The sequence below is a fragment of the Myotis yumanensis genome, unplaced genomic scaffold (assembly GCF_028538775.1).
Source record: "Myotis yumanensis isolate MYYU_CA2020_CCGP unplaced genomic scaffold, mMyoYum1.0.hap1 SCAF_2, whole genome shotgun sequence".
Taxonomy (NCBI): domain Eukaryota; kingdom Metazoa; phylum Chordata; class Mammalia; order Chiroptera; family Vespertilionidae; genus Myotis; species Myotis yumanensis.
In genome coordinates, this window is record NW_027223753.1 from 142693653 (window position 1) to 142700794 (window position 7142).

General features: G+C 39.2%; 1 pseudogene; it reads right to left on the reverse strand.

The window, feature by feature from the left end:
• Window positions 1–4935: 4935 nt before the first annotated feature.
• On the reverse strand, window positions 4936–6651 carry LOC139002616 (large ribosomal subunit protein uL4-like; annotated as a pseudogene).
• Window positions 6652–7142: the final 491 nt, after the last annotated feature.

The window sequence follows — 7142 nt, forward strand, 5'->3', positions numbered from 1 at the left end:
CCATTTTATTTCATAATCGCAGGTATGTGAATCACAAAAAATCCATGGGTAAAGGACACCGCAGAAGGTGGTTTAACTGAAAGGAAATCCATCTAATTAAAAATTATTTTTTCTAGTTATATTTTATTCCACTAGCATGTCTAATGACTTTACTAATTCTTTTTCTTTATTGATTAAGGTATTGCATATGTGTCCTTATCCCCCCCATTGCCCTCCCCACACTCATGCCTCACCCTCCTGGTGTCTGTGTCCATTGGTTAGGCTTATATGCATGCATACAAGTCCTTTGGTTGATCTCCCCCTTACCCCCACCCTCCCCTATCTTCCCTCTGAGGTCTGATCGATACTTCTCTGTCTCTGGATCTGTTTTTGTTCATCAGTTTATGTGTTCATCATTATTATAATATTTCTTAATGCCACCAGATATGTTAGTTTCTATCTGAACATTGGCATTTTAGGTCTGGTGAACTTATATATTGTATTTCTCCTGAAGATATACTACCTGTAGTTTACAAGTAAATGAGGAAGGCTGCCTGAAACACTGGACCTCACTTCTCTGATGTTTGAACCCTATTACCTGCAGAGCATTGTTTTGCAAAGCGAACTACACACAGTGCTGTTAGGGGAGAATTACTGATTGTGTATTCTCTTTCTATTTGAAAACATAAAAGCAGCATTGAGAAATACTGAAATCATAGACATGTTATTCAAAAATGACACTAAAATTATTTAAGCAAAATGGGAGTTAATGTAAAGAATTATTTTTTCTATTTGTCTCATCTGTTCTTTTCTTCCTGTCCTGCCTTATTTTGAATTATAAACATGAGTCACTTTTTTAAAAATTCCACATTATCTCCTATATTGGATTTTTTTTTTTTTTAGCAATAAGCTAAAAATAGTCCAAGTTTGGAGTGATGAGACGAAAGGACCTTAATTCAAAAACTGAAGTCAATCTTAAAGCTGAGAAAGGCATTCTTTCCTCAGAGGCTTTTGGAGCTAGGCATACGGACACTTGAAGCCCACAATGACTCATTTTGTACTTCTAAGTTCCAGAGCTCTGAGAGGATAAAAGTTTTAAAGCCACTGAGTTTGTGATAATGCGTTATAGCCACAGTAATGATGAGCAGTTTCACTTGAAATGCAGGCAGTTAGGGCAGGGTCCGGTGGAAACAAAGACAGGTGGAACATAGGCAGGGGCAGACATGGCAGTTTAAGCAGCCTGATCACAGACACCAACCAAGCAGAAATGATCAAATGTTTCTGGGCTCAAAGGGGGAGGCATGGGAAATGAAGGGAGGGCCTGTAACAATAAGATGTTCAACAAAAGGACAGAGAAAGAACACATAGAAACAGGGAAAGTTCAGGTTCGTTGTTGGGCAAGAACAATGAAGGAATCAATCAGGTGAGGACACAGACATAGAGCAGGCTTGTAGCAAATATATATACCCCTGGACTACAAGGCTTAAAGGGGGCAGCCCATTATTGGGTCCCCCTTCCCTTGCAGGAGTCTGAATCTGCTTGTAATAAATTTTCCACACTTTTGCTTAAATCTTCTGGTCCACGGAGCTCATTTCGGTGTCGTGAGACATCACCCCGGGAAACACCTTGGCTCACCATTCGGGTCATCAATACAGCAATACCACGAGTAAGGATTTTTCCTGTTTTTTTTAACATTTCACAACTTCCTCTCTCCTCTCTAAACCAACCCTAATATTATATGAAGTTAGGGGATACCATTACTAAAAGATTCAAGAAGAAACTAGCTTGCAAATGTCAGGCTCACACTCAATGTAGATATGTTTGTTTTCAGAAATCTTAATATGGAATAGCTTAAATTCAAATAATACAACAAAGTATGCATTTGAAATCATCATTATAAAAGTGCTCTCACCTTTATTTTATTTTATTTTTTAATCCTCACTCAAGGATATTTTTCCATTGATTTTTAGAGAGAGTGGAAGAGAGTGGGAAAGGCAGAGAGAAATATCAGTGTGAGAGAAACACATCGATTGGTTGCCTCCTGCAGGAGCCCTGACCAGGGCCAGGCTAGGGAGGAGCCTGCAACCAAGGTATGTGCCCTTGACCAGAATAGAACTGAGGACCCGATGGTCAGTAGGCCGCTGAGCCAAACCAGCTAGGGCTGCTCTCACTTTTTGAGACAGCATGGATGAACCTGGAGAATATTATGCTAAGTGAAATCAGCCAGAGAAAGATAAGTACTATATGATTCATTTATATGTGGGATCTAATGAACAAAATGAACTAACAAACAAAATAGAAACAGACTGAGAGCTGTAAGAGTGGAGAGGGGTTGGGGAATGGGTGAAAAAGGCGAAGGGATTAAGCAAAGAAAAACAAAAAGCCTCATAGACACAGAAAACAGTATGCTGATTACCAAAAGAAAAGGGGTGGGGCCATAGCCAGTTTGGCTCAGTGGATAGAGTGTCAGCCTTCCGACTCAAGGGTCCCAGGTTCGATTCTGGTCAAGGGCATGTACCTTGGTTGTGGGCACATCCCCAGTAAGGGAGTGTGCAGGAGGCAGCTGATCGATGTTTCTCTCTCATCAATGTTTTTAACTATCTATCCCTCTCCCTTCCTCTCTGTAAAAAATCAAATATATATATATATATATATATATATATATATATATGAAAAGTAGGTGGGGAAGGTAAAAAAGGGTAAATGGGGGGGGATAAATGGAGATAGGAGACTTGACTTTAGGTGGTGAACACACAATACAATATACACCTGAACCTACATAATTTTATTAACCAATGCCACCCCCATCAATTCAATATTTTTAAACTGTTCTCATAACCTCCTGATGCTAAAGGTAATATTTAAAGCTCCAAGTGTCACTTGAATATCATGATGAGCAGATATTAAGATATATATGTGCTATGTAGCATACATGAGTAAATGAAAAAATAAATCCATTCAAACTCTTCTCTAACCATGAAAGGAGACTCTCAAAACCTCTAAGGTAAAATGTAACACCTAAAATGAGGAGCTATTAAATAGAATTAGTTCTCCTTGTTTCTTCTTTCTTATTTCAGGTTCAGGTTCTTGCTTTTGATTAGACTCACAGGAGTCCTCTAGAGATTATTTATGCATGTTTGTTTGTTTGTTTTCTTCTGTGTACTTCTTTTACTCCTTAGTGTCTCTGAATTGGAACTTTAACTTCTAGAGCATACGTCTTCCTTTCATTTTTAATCTATCCATGATTTTAATAAGAATCAGTCTCCTTTTCCCCAAAAAATGTATTTTCTGAACTATTACCTGCCCACCTGACCAATAGGTCAAAGTTTGTATTTTGCCATTACATCATTGCTTCTCCTATGTTCCCAGGTGGTCTCAAGTCAGAAACAAGATTAATGTGTATAGTAACCCTCATTTATCCTTTTCTCTGAATTAATGCGGTTATTCTCCAATAACTACTGCCAGTTTGAATACACAGAGATTCATCATTTAGCTAAAAGTAAATAATGTTTATATAATTAATTTTTTAGGCAAATACAACTTTAAATGTTATTCACTGAAAATATGTCATAAGAAATTTGTGCCACGAATGTCAGGGCATTGTTTACATTTACAAAGCAGAGATTCTATTTCATTGTGGCTTGGAGGCTTGGTGTTACCTTTCAAGACTAGTCAGCCTTCCTCCTCAAAAAACAAAACATAACAAAGCAAACAAACAAACAACAACAATAACATCTCAAATCACCAAAACAGAATTCTTCCTTGTGGCCATAGAAAGAGTCAAGATTTTCTTCCACATTTAAAATTCAGGAGGGACACTTTCAGAGCCTTCCACGTAGTTTAAAATTAGCCAGCAGTGCATTTTTGCATACAGTACACTCACATAGCAGTACTGTAAATATATAAAATATGTTTTGTTGGTATTTAATTACTTTTGTTTATAACAAATCTCTGATGTCCATTATGGATAGTTTATATTATTAATACATCATTATCTTGACACATACTGAGGAGTTATTTGTTTCCAGGCTTCTTGAGTTCATTCATACTTAATGAATAATGAGCAGTAAAAGAAACTCAATGTTTTTGAAACTCCCTGACATCGAGCATAAAATATATATTTGCTTTAGTCCATAGAGTTTCCAAACTTTCTGTTTTATAGGAATGTAGGAAATTACAACAGGAAGAAAGAGGAAAAAAACAAGTTAGGTAGCTCTATTATGGCAGCCTGACAAATAATTATGCTCAGCCTGCACTGGTTACTGTGCAGCACATGAAACAATATTCTGCATTGTACAGAAGCAATTAGGGAGTGGTTCCCTGGGCTACTTTTGCCAACACTATTTAGAATCGGCAAAATAATATCTGGGATCATTCTCAATTAAAGGAACCCCCAAAGCTAATGAGGTCCCTATATTACTAATACAGTATATAAAGTGTTTTGGGTTTTGTTTGTTACTTAAGAATTCTTACTTGAAAAAAAATTATATTTTATTTTTAACTTGAAATGGTTAGAAAGGATTGTGGCTCAGAAGGCAGACATCATAAGGAGAAGATATCAAAACAAGTGAAATAAGGTATTAAATATTTAATTGATATTCAAACTTACTCAGTGGAAACTCAGTTTGGGATTTGTATGTGAATTACTACCAACAAGCATTTTTCAAAATCAAAATGTGAAACTAATACTGGTGTTAGGGTTATGTTTTATTGTATTAAAATTCCATCATTTTATTATTTGCTTTACTAAATTTCTATTTTACCAAAAATATGTACATAATAAAAGTGACATGGCAGAATCCTGTTATGGGAAAAGAGTTAATTGACGTTTGTGAACAACACATATCTAAGCACAGCAAATATACAAAGAGTAACATAATGAGGTTTCTCCTCCAGAGATTCAAGTCCCTTAAGTAGGGGTGGGGAACCTTTTCTTTTTTGCCTTTGATCATATTTTTATTCAATATTAGCTGTCCAAAGTGATTTGACTATTATGGAATAAACAAATTTAAGTTTATGTTCCAGGCTTCTTTCTTCTGTGGTGGGTTTCTTTTCTACGGCTTTCTTTTCAGCTGCTGGTTTCTTTTACCTGCAGCCTTTTTCCCCACGAAAGGCTTCTGCTTCTTAAGGCCCACAGCCTTCTTGCCTGGAACTCCCTTCTCATCTGATTTGGCTTCTAGCGCTGCTGCTGCTTTATCCACCAGGAGCTTGTGGTTCTTGGCCTGGAGAAGAATGGTGTTCCAGCGCATGGTCTTTGCATAGGGTTTTAGCTGCCACATGATTCTCAGGATTTTCAGTAGATTCTTCTTCAGGACTCTGCAATGAATCTTCTTGTGAGGTGCTCAGAGGGCTCTTTGGATCTCTGGACTTTTCAAGATTCTGCTAAGGTTTGTATTGAGCATCTTGGGCATGGGAAGGTTGTGGTTACTCTTGAGGGAGGCAGCTCTATGCCAACATCTAACTTGCGGAAAGCACTTTCAGCCCAAATGCAGAAACGTCCCACCTGCCCTCCAGGAGCAAGTTTCAAAATGTTCAGTTTGCTCACATTAAGACCAGTGGTTCTCAACCTTCTGGCCCTTTAAATGCAGTTCCTCATGTTGTGACCCAACCATAAAATTATTTTCGTTGCTACTTCATAACTGTAATGTTGCTACTGTTATGAATCGTAATGTAAATATCTGATATGCAGGATGGTCTTAGGTGACCCCTGTGAAAGGGTCACTCGACTGCCAAAGGGGTCGCGACCCACAGATTGAGAACCGCTGCATTAAGCAGAGTAATTCTGGGGATGTTTCTGAAGACTTTGATGGTTGTCCTCATTATAGATGATGTGAGGCCCCCTGAGCTGGATAGGACCACGGTTTCTCATTTTGCCCTCGCCAGCCCTCATTCGCTGAGAGGCATAGACCTTTTTTTCTATCCAGACCTTGAGTTTCTTAAGAACCAAAACAGCCTCCTTGGGTTTCTTGGAGCCTTCAACTTTACCTTCAGCCACCAAAGGAAGTTCAGGAATAAAAACAGTGACCTTTATTTATTTTTTAAAAATATTTTTATTGATTTCAGAGAGGAAGGGAAAGGGAGATAGAAACATCAATGGTGAGAGAGAATCATTGATCGGCTGCCTCCTGCACACACCACACTGGGGATCGAGCCCGCACCCAGGCATGTGCCCTTGGCCGGAATCAAACCCGGGGCCCCTCTGTCCACAGGCCAACGCTCTATCCACTGAGCCAAACCGGCTAAGGCAATACAGTGACCTTTAGACATGACCAGTGCTGGTAAGGCCGAGGCAGCCAGGGAAGAGCAGATGGCATATCATTTCTATGTTGCATTCACTCTGCAGTGCCAATGGCACCAGGTTTTCGTTGGTGCAAACATGCAGCCCCCACGACACATATTTCCAAAAGCACCCTGGCCAGAACGATGAGTTCCACCACCTCGGACTCTGGGAATTCGAGCCACAGGTCTGCCAGTACCCCAGGACTCAGCACTGGTTTGGTGACCTGCCAATTCACTGACAGCATAGGGCTGTCTATTGTTTTTGCATAAGTTGGTGTGAACAAAGCTCACAGTATCTGGTCGAATGGGAGCCTTGAACACAAAGTGACTTTTTTACCAGATGTTTCCCTGTTTTCAGAGTACACAGATTATCAGTGGCGGAGCACATGCCATGGCGGGGAGAGGAGAAGGTCACACTCCTCTCTACCCAGCAGCTCCCACAGGAAAAAAAAAAAAGTGGGGAACCTTTTTCTGCCAAGGGACATTTGAATATTTATAACATTGTTCGCTTAATATAAATCTATGTTTCTATGAAAAAAACAACTCATAGATTTATTGAATTTTGAGTCCCACCTGTGGTTGCCTTGACAGGGCTGGACCAAATGATTTCTCAGGCTTTACACGTCCCGCTTGTGGGACATTCCTCACCTCTGCTTCAAGGGGATGAACAACTGGAAAAACAAAACAAAACAGGAGAACAGCATATGTGGACTTTATTGTTTTATAGAGTTAATAAATACCATGAAATGTTAGCAAAGAAAGGATGCCTGTAGCTGAAGTAGTCAGATGAGGTCTCATAGAGGAGAAATAGTTTGGTTTTATGCAGAAGTACTAGTACAATTAGGAAAGGAGAGAGAATGGGCCATTGTTATGTGTCTGAGAAG